Raw genomic sequence first — 22465 nt, 5'->3', positions numbered from 1 at the left:
AAATCATTTCATTGTCAGATAATGCTTCAGTTTATATCACACAATTAGATTTGCAATAAACTACAAACAGATTTGGTAATGTCACTTGTGACACTAAACCTGGAAGAAGGGCTAGTGTGCCTTTCAGCTCCCTGACACCAATGGGCTGAAAGAAGCTGCCGTGGAACAGCTGATTACCCAACCCAGAGTTACATGTATGCAACCAAAAACTGACTTCAGCAAGTTATCATTCGTATTTTTAATTCATCTCCAAATCGCATAACGAATTTAGCTCTAGTCCACAGGTATTAATATTCCAAACACTTGGTTCATTAGTCTGATCAAACAATGGAAAGACCACACAATATATGGGCTGTTCAGCAACCCTGACCCCACTCATTCACACACATGTAATAGCCCTGCCAGTCACTCATGCATAGAAATGATCACAAAAGCAAACAATGCCGCGCTCACTCACTCACTTAATTAGTTAGTCACTGTTTCACTCACTCGGTTGACTCAGTCCTTCGTACTTACAGCCTTAGAACCTCATCTCACTTTCCCAGTGAGTAGTGCCAATTAAAATTCACTTAGGACCGACGTGGATTAAGAAAATCAGAATTACACCCTCAGTCTGACAGATTACTAAACTTCATGAAACAATCTCTTAACGTGACTTGGAAGTATTTTAAGATCTTAAGTAGAAATTTAGTGCTGTGTGGGCCTTGCCCAGCCTTCTCTTTCCCCCCTTTTTTACCTCGCTTGCTTCGAAAGAAAAAATGTGATTCTGCCCTTGATATTATTTATTTAAGTAAGCATTATTGAGAGCAAAATGTGGCCTTTTGCACATAAATTATAGACAAGGTTTTAACACTTATGTAGTTGTCAGTAATCTATCCTTCATAAAGCATTTCTCAGCATCAGTCTGTGCAGACACTTATTTATTTAAAAATTTTCTTGGCTAAAGCTCAGTTCCCTTAATTTCTCTTAATTGTGTGTTTCTCACCCTGCATGAAGGCCTTAGAGGGGCAAGTGATATCTAACATTTGGAAACTGTTAAACCAACAACCTTTTTTATTCTATGATATGAGCTTGATACAAATGTAAATCGGTGATTCTTTCCATTATGGATCTGACCAGCATATTCAGCTGACACCTAAAATGTAATGCTGTCTGCCCACCTCATGACCAAGTCCTGCATCACTGCGTGACAGACTTTAATGTACAGGTCAGTCTGTATTTGTACATGCACATAAATCACTGCAATGGTGAGCCTTTCTGTCATAAAGCACAAAAAACTCTCGCTATCCTCTGATTTTAGAAGTAGAACATTATTTTCCCAGTAATAGCTTTCTCTCTACCGGCAGTAGAGTGATTTTTCGTTTTACCATTTTGAGCTTCAGAGACATGTATATGATAAAGAAATGGATATTTGGCAAAAGACTGCCAAATAACTAGAAATCCTTACAGCTAGGAAGTAAACTCATTGAAACAATGTCACAGCAGTGAATGGGCGTGCATGATCCTTTTTTTAAATTTGCATTTATTTGTGTATGTTTTCATCGAGGGCTAAGACTGGAAAACAAAAAGCCAGGGGTGCCAGAAGGCTTTGGCTTCTGTTGGAAGGGATCAGCATCTCAACTCACTACAGATTCGTCACAAATATGCAAACAAGGAAGAGGAACCGGGCGGCAACTTGATATGGTCCTGTACTTGACAGAAGCCTTCTGCAACCCATGCCCAAGGGATGAAATTTGGAATAAACCATCACGTGAAAAGGCTCCTGAATCATGAGAAATACTAACACAACCCAGAAGCATATTCAAATAGGATACCTACTTTGTACTTTGTACATCTCCATAAACCTTTGTGAAGAACATCTTATTTTTATGACTTGCATTAGATGGAGTTCATTTAATGTGTGGATGAATATAATTATCTTTTTACTTTCTTTACCATACATCTCCTTAAACTGGCTTTTTTGACTATATAATTTGCTAGTCCTGGCAAGATTTAACAGATTATCAAATTCATTTTCAAAGTGTCGGTATTGCCAGTCTTCTCCCATAAAGGTGAGCAGACTAGGATTTTTTTTTTTTTCAGTTTAACCAAATTTCTGTTGCTAAACAATATTTTCATTTTTACCTTTACGAATTTACTAACCTTGAGCATGTCAGATCCCATGTATATACACATAAATAATACACATTATGAACTTTTTAGAAAGATAAGCAGGGTCTGAAAGTAGGCATACCATAAATATCAATCAGAGAATTTGGAGGGGCAAACGATGCTAAAAATGGAGGCCTATGCACAGCAAATTCACACACAGATGGAAGGGCGGCTACATCTGGAGGTAATACTTCAGAGAGGTGAAATGGTGAACAGAAGGAAAGAGAATTCACGACTGCATTCACTTCTGCAAACAGTCTGACTTATCATTACATGTATATTGTGCTTCGCTGTCTGGAGAAGTACCTTCTGCAGCCAAACAAGAAGATTTGATTCTAGCCAGTGAACTCTGTCCATCTGCTAAGGTAATTTAGCCACTGCCACTCAAGAACTTTGACACCTCAGAAACAGAATATTCAAACAGAGTTTAGGCTTTTAATCTTGGATTTGGACCGATGGAAGACCATCCATCAACACTCATTGAACACCCACTTGAACCTTTTAAGTTTGCAGCTTTTTCCGTGTGAGGAAAATCCTCCCCTGTGAGTGGCACACCCAGCAGTTTCATACAGCTACGCTGCCAAATACACCTGGAAACGGGGACGGGGCTCTGCAATTTAAGTTCTCAAGAACATGCTTTCATGGCAATTTTGTTACATGAGACTATTTAGACCTTTAAGTGGTTTGAATACAACAGTAAATGTAGGTCAGGTAAAGAATAAAAAGAAAAGGGAAAAACAAACAGACAAGGACGGGAAAGTATTTTTCTCATGCAACTTCAGCAGCTCCAGTGACCACAAAATAAACAAAAGTAGATTCTTTAAAGTGAAACCATTACCTACAGATAGTTTTTAAAGTTGAATTAATTTCTAATTGTAGCCAGGGGAAGTCAATTAATTCCTTTCACAAATGCAAATGGATGACCACATGCAATAAGCTTTATTTCTGTGTATTAAAAAAAGTTAATAGAAAATCACTTACAGCGCTACTGTTGTATAAAAACAACACTAGAGTTTTTCTTCCGGCAGCGTTTCTCCTTAGCCGAAAAGATACTGTCCTGTATTTGCTACAGAGCCATAGTGTGAGTTAATTGTTCCCATCACTCTCGCTTCTACCTTTATTTGTCTTGCATCCGCTTCCCTCCAAAAAATGTCCTTGAACTCCATATGATAGAGCTGAGGTGGCCCAGCATACTGAAAGGGCTTATACTTAGTATAAAATATATTACATGCTTTTATCATGATACGTGAGGCAAACATTCAGTGAAAGGTCAGGTAGTTTTCTGTCACTTGGTGGGAGGGGAACGACCAATGCTTTTGCAGAGCTAAGAACCAGCTGCATGTGTTACCATTCACAGCATCAGACGCAGACAGCCCCTAAATGGCACAGAAACCCGTGCATTTTCCCGTAAGAGCACTTCATGAAATCTTGGTCATGTTTAGCAACGTACTTATTGCTATACCGTTTTTTGTGCATGCAGTCTATTTAATTTTCATGGTGCTCTGGTATTATTACTTTGAGCTAATAAGTACACTCACACTTGCTGCGGTACACATGTACGGTACACTACTGCATGTACACTACTACATCCACCTCCCAGCCTTCTTTTGGTTATGTGAGTTCCCGGGTACCCGTTTTTGTAACAAGTGCATTAAGTCAAACGGCAGCCACGCCTCTGGTCGCACGACAGGGCAAGAGTTTACAGTGCCGAGAAACTTCTGCTGGCAGGGACCCTTTGGGCACGGCGCTTCTGTTGCAGGCAGGCATGCCTTCAGCTGCGGCCAGTCTGTGCTGCTGTTTCTTCACAGCCCCCAGCCCCGACCCCTTCGGCAGGCGAGGTGCCGGAGCAACCACGGCCACGGCGCTGCCCTGCAGAGGTGGGGGAAGCAGGGGAGGGCAGAGCAGGGGTCTCCAGCACAACCCCTGAGACCTGGCAGGTCTGAAAAACGACGTGTAGGTGTTACATCTTGCAGTGGCTCGGCTCCTTGTTCTCTTAATCTAGCCTACTAGACAAGAGGCCAACTCTTCAGAAGGGTGTATGCTGACTTCGGCGTAATCATTACACTGCGTAACAGTTTAATGCTATTACAGATTTACTGTTTTAGGCTGTAAATACATTTCCATGACTATTAACAGTTTGTAAAGTCTTACCAAATTCACATGGACTAAAATGCAGAGTTTAAGCCACGCAACAAGCCAAGGTATCAGGAAAAGTACGGGTTAGTGTTAGTAATTGAATGAGCAGTGTATGGAAGTCACATCTGCCAAAACAGACATGAAATGCATTTAAAAAAAAAAAAACTTAAGAAGAAAAAGAAAAAAAAAATAACGAAAAAAACCCCAAAGAAACAAAGACTGTGCTCCTAAACAGCCTGCTGAACAAAATACCTGCAGTGCTACAGGCTTTACTTGTAGGGGTAGGTATAACAAGGACGGGGTGTGCATCCTCCTCCTCTCCCCACCACTGAGTAACTGAGCTCAAAAGCAACCAGGCTGAACCTTTCGAGCCTGTGTGACTAATACATGAAGTCCACTGGGCCCACCCAAAAGCTGCGCGCAGCTTTGTTACGGACACATCTCGAAGCACAAAGGAAAGCGACGCTGTGATCAGCAAGTCACAAGCTTATCTACAAGAATTACAGGCGCTCCTGGCCTGCCTGCTTGGGGCTGCTAATGGCGGGGGGGCGGCCTAACTGGGCTTCTCCTTAACGAAGCCGGGTAGACGAGGGGAAAACTGACCAGCATTTGTGGTTATTTCAAGCTAAGGCGGTTCCCTGGCTGGTCTTGCTTGGTTCCACCAGCCAGATGGAAGGAACACTGTATGGTGCTGACTGCAAAGAAATGCATTAGGATAATAATGCATAAAGAATAATCTGTGCTTGGGAAATACTACCTCATTTGAGATGTCAAAATCTTTAAAAGAAACCACTCGACTATTAATTTTGCTTTGGAGGGTGCTATACCTCTTTTTTTCTTTTTTTTTAAAGGGTGAAAAGAGGTACTTAACTACACGCCAATGTAAGCAATCAAAATTAGCAATATCCTGTGATGCTGTTAAACAATTATTTTTATGTCTAACTGATGTTAGTGATCTAGCACTGATTAACCTTATTCTATTATTTTAGTCATACATACAATATGAACATACATGTTTCATTCACGTGTTGGGAACAAGGAAAAAGCTCTTCTACAATGTGTTAGCTATAAAAAGAGGCAAAAGCTTTCAACAATTCTAGAAGGGTCCAAACCAAATATGATACTTTTTTCCTGAGTCTGATTTTATTTTCATTGTCATGTAATACAGATATTTCTTCAACTTTAGCTACTTTTCTGAAAAGTGTCATGCTGCCATCAGAATTCACTCCTTTCAGAATGACTTGCTCAGAATACCAGATTTCGTAATTATTTCAAAAATTCTTGTATTATTTTTGCCTGAAGATCTGGTCTGAATGTCTCTGCATAAAGCAGATCTTTGTTCCAATAGGTGTTCTTTAATCATGAAAATACGGCAGAGACAAACCCATTTGGGCTGTTTACTTGTGAAAACAGAAAGTCTGTACAGAGCTGGCTGCAACATTAAACAGCCGTGTGCAGAAAAAAGCCAGCTGCTAAACTTCTCCTGGTGGTTCGAGACAGCCTGAACGACTGATCAGAAAATCGGCGCCTGATGGAGTTCCTCGCTGAGGAGTCCATTGCTTTAAGAGGCTGGAACGGAGCCTTGGTGGAAAGGTTGTTTTGCTACAGTGCAAAGGAGAAAGAGTAACTCCATTCAAAACGTATTTAATTTTCTAGTAAGCATTAGTTTCAGGTATAACAGATAAATAATCTGCTGTGCAAGACAGAAAAACAAAGCTATCTGTGCTGAGGTCTATTTCACAGCGTAGGTTCTACAACACAGATTTTTCCATCTTGTGGCTGATTGTACCACTTATATTAAGTTACCCTCTTATTTAGCTGCTTGTTTAGCAACAATTATTTACGCTCGCTGACTAAAACCAGATGCCATGAAGTGCAACTCTAACAATGAAAACAAAATACAAATTCTAAGGTGTGAAGGGACTGGGTAGCCATTTTGGTAGTGGCAGCCATCTTGGGGCAGAACAGATTCAAATAGCTGAATTTCCAGAAATGACTAATATTTTGCAAATGTGATAATTTTAAAATATTCTTTCCAATTGTCAGATACTCCACTAGAATTAGAGAAAGGTTATGGCAATCTATCACATTATGACATGTAAATGTAAAAGGAAATAATTTCTGCTGCACATTTTTTGCTCTTAACTCACAAAACCCCAGAGATTTAAAAATAAGCTATTAGTAGAAACGCTTTTTCAAGGCCATGGGCTAAATTGAGAATCTACAGTGTAGGAATGCCCACTCTTAAGATCTCATTGCAAGTTTATTACGCAACTAAGTTTCGAAATTTTAAGTACTTACACATAGACTATAAAAGCACACAAGCACATCACCTTTAAGTGGAACACTGCTCCTCATTTGACATGTAAGACCACTGCGTGATTTGGGAATGAGGTTGCACTTGGGATTTATTCCCCCCCCTCCCAAGAGACTGTTATCACTCAGGACTTCATTACAGTGGCTGCTGCTCATTTTTGGAGCTTCAACCCTGAAGATGTACCAAGGCATTCACAAGGGAGAGGGGAGCTGATATTTGGTAAGAATGATGGGAATAAACTGTGGAAGTGAGGATGCAGCTCATGTCCCAGCACACCTTGGAAGAGGTGCTTGATGTGGGATGCCCTGCCTTAGGAAACTTATCTTCACAATTTTATTTTTCACTGCTGACGATGAAGAAAGGTTGGAGTGATCAAAGAGTGAGATGACAGTGAACGAATCCTCAAGGTTTAAACACAAGCTCGGCAACAAGATTGATGAACGTGTCTCTCAGATTAGAAACGAGGGAAAACGATAGTAACCTTAGAAGCTGGAGACAGCATGTAACAGGCAACACGATCCAAGCCTGATGCGGAGTGGACACCTTGCTGCTGCCGTGATTGATTACCACTCCCACAACAGGGTAGGGCAGGGTTTTGACAGCAGAGAAACCGCTCTGGATGCAGAGAAGCGAGGCAGCGAACGTCAAGCGGAACGGCCTGATGCACGAAAAAAAGAAAAAAAAAAAAAAAAAAAAAAAAAGGAGATGCCGGTAAAGTTTGGGGTTTGGGTAAGCAAAGGTCAAGCGGTACGACACGAGGGTGCGACTCTGGAAAGTGACTCAGCCAGCCGACATCCGCCGGGGCGCGGGGGCTGGGGCCCCGGGGAGCTGCGAGGGCGCCCGGCGACGGCGGGTGGGAGGGAAGGCGGGCGGGCAGGCCCAGAGGCGGCCACGACCCTCTCGATGTGGCGCCGTCAGAGCCGGGCTGGCGGAGGGCGAACCGGCGGGGAGAGCCGCCCTGCCCGCCGGGGAAGCAACAGGCGAGGAGCGGTGGCGGCCGAGAGAAGCGACTGCCCGGCGCCTGCCGCTCTCACCAGACCTCCCCTCCCTCCCACCCTTCCACCCTCCCTCCCGCCTGGCGAGCCCCGCGCCTCTCCCACAGGGCTGGCTACCCCCTCCCGCGCGCGCAGCGGCGGGACTGTTAAAAACCGTTACCGCTCCCACTTTCGAACTGATTCAAACTCGGCAGCGAGGAGCCGCGCGGCCCCTCCCGCCGCCCGCCAATCCTCTCGCCTCCCTCCTTTCTCCTCCCTCCCTCCCTCCCTCCCTCTCTCTCTCTCTCTGTCTGTCTGTCTCTCTCCCCCCGCTCCACGTGAAGGCGGCGGAGAGTTTCAAGCCACACCGGCCCGGCCCGCCGCGACCCGGGCCCGGCCCCGCTCCGGTGAGGGGGGAGCTCAGCGGGCGGCGGGCGCGCGGCGAGAGCGGGAAGCGCGAACCCCTCGGTCCCCCCGCCAGCAGCGCGAGAACAAAGAGCTCCCCCACCCCTCCCTCTCCGCCCCCCCCCCCGCCCGCACGTGGGGCGCGAGCTCCCGCCCCTCGCCCCGCCCCTCGCCGCGCCTGATTGGCGCGGGGGGCCCCGTCCGCGTCCATCCAATCGAGGCGGCGCTCGGCGCTCGCCAATGAGGGCGATGCCGATTGGGCCGCCGCGTTTGGCGCTCGGTCCGGGAGGGTGAATCCGGCAGCCGGAGGCTGAGGGGAGGGAGAGCGGGCGAGCGGCGCGGCGTGGAGCTGGCGGCGGCGGCGGCCGAGGCGGCGGCGGGGCGACAGCGGCGCCAGGCCGGGGCGGGGGGGCGGGTGAGTGAGCGAGCGACACCTCGCGGGCTTGAGGCGCCGGCGGCGGGAGCGGCTATTTATAACCGGCGCTCTTTGTAATGGGGGGAGGGGGGGCAGGGAGGGGGCGGGAAGCGGGGGGGCGACGGCTCCCGAGGAGCAGCCACCCCCCGTCCCCTTCCCGCCGGCGCGGCGGGGGCCGCGGGGGACGGACGCCCGTCCGGCGGCGCGACACGCGCTCCCGGCCGGTGACAGCTGGCGGGGGGAGACATGGAGTCTGAAGTGCCCTTTGTCTAAGTTGGCTCCGTCCAGCCCGGCCGGCGGTTCCCGTTCCGACCCCCGCCCGGCGCAGCGCGGCCCCGGGCCGGGGGCGAGCTTCTCGCCCCTCTGTCCGCGTCCCCCCCCTCCCGCCAAGGGTGGGGGGCGGGGGAGAGAGAGAACGGGGGAGACCCGGCGGTTTCCTTCCCCTCCTCCCCGTTCCTGCCGGCTGCGTGCGGCGGCGGCGGCTTCAGGCACAGTTTGATTGAAGGGGCGGGGGGTGTGTGTGTGTGCGTGCCGAACGTACGCCGGGCAAGGTCTGGGGGCGCCCGGCGGAGAAACCCGTGAACCCCCCGGTGGGGAGGGCGGCATAAAGTACCCCCCCGCCGAGGCGGGCTCCCGGGAAGCTCGGACAGGTCGGCTGCGGGCTCGGGTGCTCGCAGCCTCCCGGAAGCTGGCGATCGGCGGGGCGAACCGGGCGGGGAGGCTGAGCGCGCCCCGGGTCCCTCGCCCGTAGCCCAGTGCCCTGGAAACCAGTTCTGGTTTGAGGGCTCGCCGCCCTTCGGGCTGCCGCTCCTGGCCTCGGAGGGTTCTTGGTTCAGGGTGGGAGTTTAAGAGGGCGAGTGGGTAAATCAGTCTGGCGTCGGCTCCGTCCGACTTCCTAATCGGTAAGGGCACCGTGCGATCCCGATCTTCCAGAGCGCCGCGATAAAGTTCGTAGGGAGCTGGAAATTCTGGGTACGGAGTGCTCTGTAAAAAACTAGGGTTTCTGGGGAGGTGTGAAGGAGGGTACCGGGAAGAGCTGTCCCAGAGCAACAGATGTATGATTGGATAAAGATGAAGAAATCGGTGTGTCGTGGCATCATGTGTATGTATGTATTTGACATTAACAGGTATTCGTGGTGATTCAGAAATTTTTATTAGCAGACAAAAGAAAATCACTCTGTGCAGAGATGCAGCAGGAATAGGATAATAAACTTGTACGTTACTCAGGATACTTATTTCTAACTTACAAAGCGCTACCCTTATTTTAGTGGAGCTACAGAAAAGTTTTGGTTTTTTTAACTATGGAGCTGGAAGTTCAGAGTTTTGGTCTCTCTAATAAGGGCATGTAGCAGTTTGAACAAGGTTGCTTAATTGTTGCAGGATAGCTTTGTCTTTGTTTAAGTCTGGCAACTGTAATTTCAGCTATTATGTGTTTGGTTCTTACTAATACAGCTTTCAGCGAAGAGTGTTACCAGCATTTTTAGTGTAATCTTCACCTCCAAACTGGGATTTTCTTTTAGATAGGTTCGTCTTTTTTTTAGGGGATGGCACATTCAGATTATTTATGTGATTTATGAAAATTAAAAGATCGTTCTTTGTTTGTCTCCAGTGTCTATATCAAATTGAGAGTCGGGGGAATGTTTATTTGTGGTAACAATAAAGCAGCTTCAGAAGGGTGAGTATTATTTGTATATAGTGTACTATAACTACTGTCACTTCAGATTATTAAAATGTGAATACTTAATTCTGAAATACAGAGTATTTCAGAAAGCATGCTTCCAGTATTTTAGGAGATGCAACTCAAAAGTTTTGTGCGACATATTGAGTGTTTTTAACTTCAAGAGCTAGTGCTTTATCAAGTACTGGCTTTAAGATTGTTGTATCAAAAATGGTATGTTTCTTCTTGTGAAGTTTCCTTTACCGAAAAAGAAAACAGAGAGGGAAAAATACTTTTTTTTTTTTTTTTTTTTTCCTTCCGCCATCCACATGAGGAATGAAAGTAACAATTGAAGTTAAACAACCTGTGGAGAAATTGGTGACAGTAAAATGTTCCATGAGATGCCAATAGCTATTTTTGTCTGTAACTGTGGAAGAATTCAATATTTTAATTTAGAACAAAAATTGTGGGAAAAAAATAATTTTTTCAGAGTTTTTTTTATATGTTATTTCACCCTGAAAAGTGACAGACACTGAAAATCCACATCGCCAAAAGGTTGTAAAATGTCTTTGCGCAGTTTAAAATGAGCTAAAGCAGTAGTGTGTAAACTTAGGCCGGTGATTTGACGTTCAGGCTCCAATTTTTTTTTTTCCCTTGATGTATTTTTTTCCTGTCTTGCTAGGAATGCCAACAAGCTGGAAGAGGGTGATTTTGTTGAAGATATGCATTCAAATGGATTTTTGTTTGTTTGTTCTGTAACATTGCAACATTCATAGGTGAAATGTAACTATATTCCTGCACTTCTGCTTACCTACAAAGAAACTTTGGTTTAGTGAGAAGGGAATTTTTGTAATGCGTTATTGAATGCACTAATTGTATTATATATAGAGAGAGTGCAAGCTAACTGCCACTTTCTGTAAAGTAGCTTATGTCAGAGTAAGATATATCTAGCATCTAGCACACTTCAACAGTGTTCCCAGAAAAGTTGGTGCACTCTAAAATCCCGCTTGAAATTAGTAAAAAAAAAAAAAATCTGTTCTTGTCACCATTCACAAGAAGATTCAGCTTCTTTAGCTGTATATATCATTTATACATTTTGATAAGTTCACAGCTATAATGTTAAAAATGAACAATTTTAGACGATAGTACTATATTAATGTGATTGAACAGTAAGAGTTATTTTTTAAAATGTCTGCAACGCTAACAAGGCATATTTAATAAATGTTTGCTTTACGTTGTATCTGAGCAAAAATTCTGTGGGAAGCTTTAGTGTAGGCTGTAATCTGAAAGTTCTGTAATTCTACAGTTAGCATTTATAGATGCATCTTAGCTGACTTGAGGAGAAGTATCCATGAAACATAAGGAGCAATAAAGTTTTTCCCAGCAGGGATGCTGAAAATCTTGGGAACAGGACCTGGCCTTTGCTAAACAAGGAACTTTACTGAGTCAAATTGTTCAGAATTACCTATCCAAGCACAATTCAGTTTACCAGATATTTTTAAAAGTGGAGGAAATGGTTTTCATACTGTAAATATAATTCTTAATGATTTGATGAGGTGTTTGAATAATACTTACAGTAGGAAACAAGGCATCTCTTAACAGAAGCTGATTGAAGACAACATTTATGCTGTCTCTATAAATGTATCTATACATGTATCTATAAATGTGTCTATACATTTAGCATCTATGTGTATGACTTGTACAACTGTTCTAGAATGGATAAGTCAGTCTTTAAATGGATGAGTTACTCTAGTAGTTTAAGTGATAACTTCATTTAAGCAGCTATGTTGGAGGAAAAAAGGTGAGACAAAGAAAAACCTTGTATAAAATGGATGCAAAACAGGGAGAGGGGTTTCACAGGGGAATGGTAAAAACATTGGTTACAAGTTAGCAGAGTGCTTGGGTTTGTTTATATGCCCAAGAGTTTTGTTGAGCTAAAGATTAAAAGGAAAACAATGTACAGAATTATTAAATAGGTATTCCGTCTGTTCTCACAGAGATCAGTTAAAGACTTTGAGATGATGCTGTGTATGTCTATTTACGGATGAGGTGAAACTGAAGAGTGAAATCTGTTGGAGGAGGGAATAGGTTCTATTGAGCTCCAAGCAAGAAACAGTGAAGTTTTCTAAAACACGGTAGTGACAATGCTGCTTTCTGTAATTGATAATAGTAGGTAGCTTGGTTAATACAGGCTTTTTCTAATTGTATGCCTAGATTTCCACTAAGAGGTATCAGACTGTGGACTGGAGGCCTGGATCCTCAGCGAAAGTGAGAAAAATACTGCCAGTGTTACAGTCAGAATATGTATTCTGAATTAAAAAGATAAAGTAACACTAGTAAACTTGGGTGGAGGCAACTTTTAAGAAGAAGAATGAAAAGTATAATTTCTATATAATATTGACAAACTACACTTCTTTTAAAAATAGTAAAAAAGAAAGGAACTAATTATTCAGACTTGTAAATAGGTTGTAGTTTAAAAAAATATTGGGAGAGAAGAGGACGTGTGTTAACGTCCCTGCTGTATCCAGAAAACATTGTAAACAAACACTCCCCCCCCCAGATTAATGCGGGTCACACCCTTATTTTAGGAATCTTCTGGCTACCTGGCTGAAGTCTGCATATAGGTTTTTTCAGTAATTGTGCCTCTGCTCAATTTGTGAAAAGTACTGTTGTCTTTGAACAATTTATTATGCATACTGTGCTTCCTTTCTAATGGTAAAATCACTAGTACTTTTAAGGTGAGAGGGCCATTTGGAAACCTAGATAGATACTGTGCATGTTCTGAATGCTGTGGATAAAAATAACAAAGTAATGATGTGAGTGGATCAGTGCAGTATCGTCACTTGCTTGAAACGTGATGTAGTACTTCCAAAGCTTCTAATTTGGATATATACGATTTCATTAACGAATTAGGTAAAACTGATGCCTTACTGTGTGCAAATAAAGACTTCCTTGGTACACAATTGCAGAAGAACTTCAGAATTTGCTATGTTTTCTTTTTTTATATATATGCACGTGGTGCCTGCTTAAATGACATTGTATGTGTAATTATGCAAGCAAAGTAATACGAATTGCAGTCCACACCCTGGTCTTTCTAAGATGTGAACTGAAAATAGGTCTTTACAGGAAGGTATGATTTCTTTTTACTTTCACATTATTTTTTAATCTAGAACTAGGCCTGTTTCCCTTGTCAGTTTTTGTTGTATCTGGCTCCTTCCCATTCTGCCTTTTACGTGTTTGGTTCAGTTTTTCCTGCCATGCATTCTGTTTTTCACGGCCTGCATGTTTGGTTTAAATCCCAAAGACATCAGATGTAATTTAAAGAAACAAAGTATTTGAAAGGAAGGAAAGTCAAACCTTTTGACTCACATAATTATTTTTTTTTTATATATGAGCTGATTTCCTTTCCATGTTTCTTAGCATGAGTGGATCTGGCAAGCTTTATGTTGTTGGTGTGTAGTTGTCTGATTTAATTTTTTACTAGTAGGATTAAAAAATTCTAGAGATGAAATTGTTTGCTGCTTCTGTCAGAAATCATGTAGATGTGTGTTACAGATGCTTGATTTACTTGTGAAACTATATGATGACAAATGGATTAAAGTCATTGAGTTATTATTGTCTCTTTTTTAATGATACAATTTATAACCAGGGACAGCATAAAATCCATCCTTTGTGATAACTTCTGCCAGCTATATGTCCACTAGCTTGTACCATGTTCGTAGTGAGTATTTATTACTAATATGCTCAGTGCAGAATTAAATCTACTGTTTAGCTATCGGAAGAGGAGATTGACATATGTTGTTTTATTCTTAAAATAGTTTAACCATTACTGGTGTTCAATCCATCATTGCTTTGAAACCAGGAGATATAATCAGTCCCAAAGCCTTACTGTTTGTAATTCTCTTCCACAGCCTAAGGGAGCGGATTTTTTTTGCAGGAGGGTGGTGGAGTTTTTTGGGTTTGTTTGTTGGGTTTTCTTTGTTGTTTTGGCTTGTTTTTTTTTGTTTTGATTTTAAGATAAAGTGTTCCTCATTGATTTTTCTCCATTAAGTCAAGCTTCTGGAAAAGTAGTCTCTCTGTTTTTCCATTTATAAGCAACATTTAATCTAATGTGCTAATGGATTAATCCACATACATTTTATAGAATAGGGGTGCCATAGCTTAGATTCAGTTATTTTGAGGACTTTAAAATGAGAGTTGTGTAAATAACTCTTATGGTTGCTTTCATCATTTGAAGCTCATCTTGGAATTTCTCAGACAATTGGCAGATATCAGTTCAGCTCCAAAATTTGCCAGACTGTTCTACAATAAATTCTGCGTGCATGGAACTGTAACGTCTTTCAAAGTTTAGACTATTTGCCTATGCAGGGAAAGAAATATGAAATAGCAATTGAACCACTTAATTGTTGTGTGGCAGGGATTTTCCATGGAGTGTGTGTTGCTTTTGCGTGTGTGGACTGAGCAGAAGAACCTGTGTCTATTTTAGAGTTTTTAGAGTAAAAAAGGTGTGTCCATAAAACAAGTTCGGGTGGAATAGTCAGTGCACTTGAAATTCACACCCTAAATTATTTTTCCTGTAGAGACATGCCTTAAGTGTTCCCAGCAAGTGTTACTTTTTTTTTTTTTTGCCAGATTTATCCAGGATATCAAAAAGCTAAATTTTAAGAGACTGAGGTGTTAGGCAACAGAGGTTATTTAGAATGCGTATGGGAGTCATCTAACCCCTCTGGGCATCTGTGAATGAGTGTGAAGGGAGAAATTCAGAGGTACACATTTGAACAACTCAAAGGTGAAGTTCAATTTTTATTCATAAAATTTTACTTTCTCCTGACAAATAGCCGGGCTTGGTCTTATGTAAGAAATGTGGCATGGCTTTAATGGTGACTTGTAAAATGCATGACCAAAATCGGGCTTGAAACTTTTTGTTGCTGCTTGGAGTTTTAAAACATTTTGTTTTGTTTTTGATCCAAATAGTCTTACCCAGGCATGCAAACATACTTAAAAGTATTTATACATGCAGATATCCAAGTAAAAAGTAAATACTTGCATTACCTGCTGCACAGTGTGTGGCTGATGTTGCCCTAGCTGAAGTGTCAGTTGATTTCAGTTACTGCCAATTTTGGTTTGATCTTTAATATAAAATACTTGGTTATGATCTCCTCATTCTCGCTTTCCCCTGCACCCCCACCCAAATGGAAGAGTACTTGAACTTGTTATTTTTATTTCCAAAAGAGTATTTTTCTAAAAGTGTCAAATGTTGAAATGTTCTGAAAGAAAGCAATAATATAGGGATTTTAGAAATTTTTTCTTTGAAATGGTTACTTTTACTCCTTTCAGTAATTATTTCATGTCTCTTTTTGCTTCTCTAAATCCTGAAGCTGTAGGGATACAGAGAAAAAAATTAATTTTTGAAGGGAAGAATACCTTTGGAAGTTGCAGGCTTGCATATATGGACTGGTCGAACACTCTAGTAAGGATTTATCTTCCTCTTTTAAGGGCTGCCTGAAAACAATTATACTATGTTACTCTTTCTGTTCTACTTCTGTATTTGTTTAAGGAAATGTATTGGAAATCTAATTGTTTATATTGAAACCTTATTTTGTTGTTAACAGACATAACAGTTTTATTTTTCTCTACTGAAGAGAATGAAACTGAGAAGTACCCATACCATTGTTTCTTGATGAGTAAATGTTCTAAATGAAGGACTCCCACAAAACAAGATAATGTCAAAATAAATCCAAAGGCAGTGTACTATTATGAAAAAAGTAATCAAACTGGTGCCCTCCTTCTTTATGTCTGGAGGAAAATCTGAAATAAGCTTGTTTTCTAGAACAGTTCTACTGTTGGATCTTACTCAGGTACTGCATGTTTAATCAACCTATAGTTAGTGCACAAAGCTTTTAAAATGATGGGGGGATTTTTGTCAAGACTAGGTGAGTCCTTGCTTTTTTTTAATTTTTATTATTTAAATTTTTGAAGCAGATTGATTAAAATTATTTTAGATAATAAGAGCCACAGACAACTTTGGCTATAATTTCTGAAGTACTTATTTATAAACTCTGAGTTGCAAAGTTTTTTTTTTAAACATGCTGGCAGATAGGGTAAGGGGTGTTGAATACGCAGTAGTTGCTTTGCTAGTTGTCTAACCCAGAAAAATAAAAAATTCTAATGTAAAAACAGCAAGAAGATAAATTAAGATTCCTCATGTTTTTCCAGGAAGGAAAAGGGACTGAAGGAACATTTCCTTCTCTTTAATATCCAAGAGCTACTTGACTCCTCATTCGTCCCTTTCTTTCCTCCTTGTCCTTGGTGAAGAGTTGGAGTTTCTAATATTTGCCTGGTCAGTTTATAATGGTGGTAGAAACTCAAGAAAAGACTTTTCAAGCAACATAGTGTTAAACTATCTATGTGAATGAACTGTTAGGGGAGAAAGCAAGAAATAAAATACCATGAGAGGCAAATTAATTTATTTATTTTTTAAATCAGATGGGGAGCATGATTGAAGAAAATATGAGTTCTGTGAGCCCTAAAGTTGACTTGTTTCCCTCCTGTCTTGTGTGTCAGTAACTGAACTGCTTTGATGTACTATGTGAGGTGAGCATTTCAAATAATAAGTGGTATGAGTTACAGTATGAATTGAGCACATCCAGAAATTGATCTGCAAGCGTAGGCATTTAGTACTCTCACAAGGAGATGAAAATTAAATGTCTAAAGGTGTCCTCAGGTGGGGACAGCGTGGCTGGATGCTCACTTTTCTTCAGTCAAAAGTAGCAAGGTATTTTCAGGCAGAGGACTTGGGCGCTTCTGTCAGTGTCTGGCTGCAAAAATGCTCATGCTGTCAGGAGGGAAATGATAGAAAAGGTGCAGGAATAACTGGCAGGTAAAAGTGGTTCTTTTTGTAGCAATGCCAGCATAAAGTAGTGGTGATGCTTGAAGGTGAAAGCCCTCTGGTCGTCCATATAATTTTTGTCTTGTATATTTGGGCAGTAATTGAGAAACTGTGTTTGAAAAGATTCATTTTACTGTTAAAAACAGACAAGGAAGGTTGATGTTGTGATCAAGGCAAGCAGAAGTCAGGAATGGGGAGGGAAAACCGGGACTCCTACCAAATCTGGAAATCGGGCTGAAGGTTAGAATTCCTAATATCTAAGATAGGAGCATTCCCTAGCAACATCTAGGAGTACAATGCAGGATTGTAGCTACTGTAAAGTATATGTAACTATGTTACATACTCAAGCAGGGAGCAGGTATGGCAGTGAGTCTTCTGAACTGTGGCATTGCTTAGGTAGGGATTTGCTGCTATCTGTTGATACATGAGTGTCTGCAGCCTTAAGTGGTGTTTCTCCCTAATAATTGTTTCTGGTTTTCATGACTTCCCTGTTTTTGTTGGTTTGGTTTTTTTTTTTATTTTATGAAATGTGAGTTCACACTGCAGCTTTTCATAATACCAGAGCACTTGCAGTCCCTCATGAATCTGTTGCAGAAAACATACATAACTTAATCTGTAAGCCATGTTACGTTTGATTTGTTCGCCATTTGCATCAGAAGTTACTGTAGAGGATGTATGCAGAAGGATGCATCAGCCTTGTTATCATAGGAAAGCTAAAAATCAGCCGTTTAGAGGAAATTCTGATTATACTGATTAGCTCAGATACAAGGTATTGCCTATGTTATAATTGGGTAACCCCTCCAACAAGTGTTTAGTTTGGGGAACAATATTGCAAATAAAAATATAGTCTTTACAGTTAAAAAGTTAGTTTGGTAGTAGTACATCTACAAATAAGTAGTTTGATTACATTAAATGTGTCATGAAACTGATTGTCGTTCATACAGCTGTAAGAGAAAAGGGTGTGTACAGTTATTTTATGACAGACATTGTGATCAAGGTAGCATGTGATGACCAAGTCTGAATTTGCTGCAAAATGGTGAATTTTTTTTCTTTTTAAAGCCTCTTTTGAAAGAAGCTTAAATTCTTACTCAAGGTACAGAAAAGCTTCTCAGTAATCTTGAATATCCTGAAGTATCAATTGGTAGCCATTAACTGAAGAAGCTGCTGGGATAGTAACAAGGCCCAAAAAACATTGTGCTCAGGAAGAAATAATTGAGGAGGTACATCTTTTGAGTTGCGGGGAAGCAGGTCATAGAGTAATTGTTTATTGTGAACATGTGTCCTGCTTGACTTGCTTATTGACATCTTCTAGAATGTGTTTAAATTTGTTTAAAAATCAAAAAAAGTAAAATTGAAATCTGAAACACCCCCCCCCCCCCCAAAACAACCAACCATTTAATGTCTAGGCTCCTGATCTTAAGTACACCAAGTGCAAGGAAATGCTGTAGTCACTTAAACGACAGAAAGTAAAAGGTCTGAAAAGCGTGACATTTCAAAGGCACAAAGGTTGGGCTATAAGAGAAGCAGAACCCTATTAGGATAAGAAGACAACTAATTTGAAAAAGCATCCCTTTTAGGGTTTTTTATTTTAAACAAAATGGTAAGTTTGTGGAGAGTATGTAGCTCTCTACTTAGACTACATTCTTAATTAGTGAAGAGCTTTACAATCTGTCTTTTTTAATTACGATTTCTAAGAGGTAGAACTGAAGGCTCCAACTGTACTGTTAAACAGAGAAGGCCTCTTTCAAATGAACAAATGCACGGAATAGTAGTGGGAAGGAGTGTGTGAACTAACTAGTTGATGGAGTTGTTAAGAGACTGTAACATAACAAATGTTTCTACTGATTAGAACAATCAGTGATTACACACCAAACTGAAGCGTTCAGTCTGATGAAGGTCGTGAGCATTTTAATTCACAAATTATTGTTCCCTTAATATTAGTGTTGTTTTCCGAATTGTGCCTGTAGCTGATTGAAATACCAAAAATTTTAGGATGCAGTGGTGATTGTTTTCATCTTCTGAAATATTAAACTAGAATTTAAAAGGCAAGCAAACTCCATAGCATCAGCTTTAAATATAGTGTCGTCCTTGGTTTTGAGATGACAGGCGCAGTTCAGATTTGTATTGCAGAATAGGTTAGGCTGGCAGGTACATCTAGAGGTCATTTGATCCAGTTTCACGCTCAGGCAAGGCCAACACTTAAATTGTCTTTTCCACATGACTTTTAAAATGTTTTCAAGAATGGAGATTCTAGGACCTCTCTACTTAATGCATTCCTATACTGAACTGCTCTCACTGTGAAGAATTTTCTCCTTATATTGAAATAAAATCCCGTGCTGAGTCTTGTCTGTTGCCTCTTGTACTTTCATTTCACATAGATTAGCATGTCTCAGTAGAAGGGCTAGAACAGTGCTGAACTACTGTGATGATCTGTGTTTAGCTCTTTGGGTAAGAAAGCATGCTGTTCAGGGAATTAATTCTTTTATGTATTGGTTGAAATTCTTGAAGTGACTAATCCAATTTTGATAAGGCCCAGAAATAGGCAAAACCATCACACATGTTTTGAAAAGTCTGTTTAGGAGTTTGGGAGCCTACATGTAATATTCTTAAATAATTCTGTTAAGAATAACTAGAACAATCCTTGAAGCCTTAGACTTGTACTAATAATAGGACATGGAAAATAACCATTGTTAACTATTAATTTGAATATATGCGGTTGTGAATGGCTGTAGTGGGATGTATGAGGCAGAAGTAAATTGAACAAACCTACACTAGCTGTTTGTTTGTTAGAGACATCTTATATTTGTCTTGCACTGGCAACTGTTGTAGACAAGTTACAAATGGTTGCTGCTGTTGTTTGCTACTGAGTACATCTTTTCAGAGCAATCTTTAGTTGATCTAGAGATAGCAGGAAACACAGTTCTTTAAAGCTACTTGTGCAGAAGTAGTTTGCCACATTACCTGCTTTGATTGTGCAAAGTCTTATAAGAGAAAAAAAATATTACACAGTGTTAACAGTGTGTTTTACTTCATACAGAAGATAAGTGTTGTAGTCTAAGGCAAGTGGATGGTATGCTCTAATGGTTTGCTGACATTGACAGGGAGAGGCTTTGCTCCTTTCCCTTGACCCTCGTCGCATGGTGGTTGTTCTTCCCTGCCAGCTTGTGTGCTTGTCAGGTAAGTGAATGTGCTGCTTAGTTTTGTTAAGTTAAAATGTTCTTCAAAGTTAAATTCTGTTAGGTAACTGTTAATAAGCTAGTAACCATTGATTATGTCAGGGAGGAGAGAGTGCACTGGCCTTGAAGTTGACAACTGTTCCAGCGGAGGCAAAAGTTCTAAGTTGCTGATACATAAAAAACCCCACAGTATTGTAGTGACAGACTACTACTTCGGAAGGGATTCCACTAACTGAAATGTATTTTAGTGTTGCAAATAGTAATTGCAAGTCACTAACTGTGTCACAATAATAGGAGTTTAATTGTGATGAAGACTGCTCATAACAAAAACATGCCTATTTATAGCAGCAGACCTTCTGCTTTTGGCGCTGCCGTATTACCTGGAAAGCCTACAGCCATCATCAGTCTGTATTGGTGTTAGGGCTGACAGTAAAATGTCTTGGATGTGGTTGTTACCCACACTGCAATTGAAACATGGGCTTTTAGTTCTGCTTGCAAGCATTTTTCTGCTAACTTGAGGGGGAGGAAGAGGAAGTACTCTGAGATTTGGACACTTGCTTTCACACACAGACATTACTCTTCAATTTGGGGTTATGGCATTGGTACATCTAAGCCATCGATGGTTCTCCTTACATCAAGTTTGTTAAAATTAATAGTTTTGTCTTTGACAATAGCTTGTATAACAGTTTCCATCTCTTGAGTAGTCAACGACATTCTTGCAGAACATGAAATCTCGTTAGAGTTGATCATGAGTGTTTTATTAACCTACATCATCCACAATCACTGAAGCCCATAAGAGTGAGGAAGGACAGATGAGCTGTTTAGAGTTACCTGCTTAGATCTGTTCATGAACTGATCAATTTCTTTTAGATACCGCCAAACAGAGACCAATAGAGGTTAAGCCTTTGTAGGCCAATATAAGTCTGCCCCAAGAGTGCCACAGCTGGCGTAGATGGCTTAGTAAATGTTTCTGGTTTCTGGTTGTTAAGAATAATTTTTCCCTACTGGTAAAACTGCGTGGCAGAGACATGACATAGCTTGTGTGTTTATTTTCTGGACTGTTCAGACAGTTTGTTTTTTTCCTGACCTAGTTTGATTAACAGAATCATAAGCACTTAAGCTCTCACAGTAGAGAAGGCTGAGTAGAGGTGGAAATGAGTGACAAGGGACCACTGATACAGCAGACAGATGATGTCTTTTCCAGGTAAAACTACACCAAATAGCATTTGAGGAGGGCAGTTGAACTGATGGCAGCATTTGATGTAAGTTCTCTTTCTAAATTTAAGCATCTTTTAATGATGCAGAACTTCAGCATATGGAGTAAAAACATGATGTAAATTTTTAAAGCATAGATAAGTATTTTTAGATATTCTTTATTAAAAAATAGGTTAAACTGCACTGTAAACTTAAAATACCACATTTCTATGATATAGCATAGTAAAAAACACAGCACAGTTTACTCCCATCTATTTCTCTGTGACTACTTCTGTAAAAGAATAAATGTGTTGTAGTTTTTGTAGTGAAATTAATAAACTGTGTTAATCTTTCCTATGTTGTTGTATTTCAGAGCTAGAGATTTTTACTAGTCAGTCTAGCTTGCTATCTGAAATACCCAAGCTGACAGTGGCCTTGGGAATATTTTTCTTCCCATGGAAATAAGAATGTGCTATTTTACATAGATAAGTTTGAAAGAGAACCATGTTTTGTTTTGCTTCAGAAAATCCGGAAAGTAGAGAGGCAAATAACTACAAAACTTGTAGGCACATGGTTTTTTGTGTCTGCTGATAGCACAGGTAAAAAGCCCTTCGAGGTGCTAGGAGTGTCATTTCCCCCCCCACCCCACCCCTTCAGCTGGCATAACATGATGTGGAAATAGTTAGCAGCTCTGAAATCACAGCAGTGAACAATTTTTCTTACTTAGCCCAAGAGGTGCTGTTAACAAAAGTTTGGTATAAATGAAGGAGACAGATCTGGCAGATTACAGCATTAATTTATAATTAACTTTCAAATCAGGTTTGGTTTTTTTTTAAGTCTGGCAATATGTATGTGTTTTATTGATAGTTTATTTTCAGGTGCTTGATAATTGTAATATGAGTCTACTGGAAACTGCTTACTCTGGGGAGGTTTAGGATAGGTTCATGTGTCTTGCATTTAAAGTGCATGAAGTAAAATACTAAAAGTAAATTTCTAAGAGTTCCTAAGTAATAAAGTTTACTTTAACATAGGTAAAAATACTTAGCTGCAGTTGAACAATCATTTCATTGTATTGTGCTGTGTAAAATCCTGTTACATAAGAGAACTTGAGGTTTTTTTGTGAGGTGGTTTTGGAAAGTTAGCAACTTTAC

General features: G+C 40.9%; 1 protein-coding gene across 2 annotated transcripts in view; it reads left to right on the top strand.

Annotated features, from left to right (window-relative positions):
- Positions 1-8304: 8304 nt before the first annotated feature.
- EZH2 (enhancer of zeste 2 polycomb repressive complex 2 subunit) overlaps positions 8305-22465 on the top strand; it is a 50810-nt gene continuing 36649 nt past the window's right edge. The window contains exon 1 of one of the 2 annotated variants that reach the window (XM_063325646.1): positions 8305-8398. The gene's annotated coding sequence lies outside the window, so the exon portion shown is untranslated. Of the gene's footprint in view, positions 8399-10038; positions 10074-22465 lie in introns of those variants that run through there. The other variant, XM_063325647.1, reaches the window with a different exon arrangement.

Source organism: Chroicocephalus ridibundus, chromosome 2, assembly GCF_963924245.1.
Source record: "Chroicocephalus ridibundus chromosome 2, bChrRid1.1, whole genome shotgun sequence".
Lineage (NCBI taxonomy): Eukaryota > Metazoa > Chordata > Aves > Charadriiformes > Laridae > Chroicocephalus > Chroicocephalus ridibundus.
This window is presented reverse-complemented; position numbering and strand designations above follow the sequence as displayed.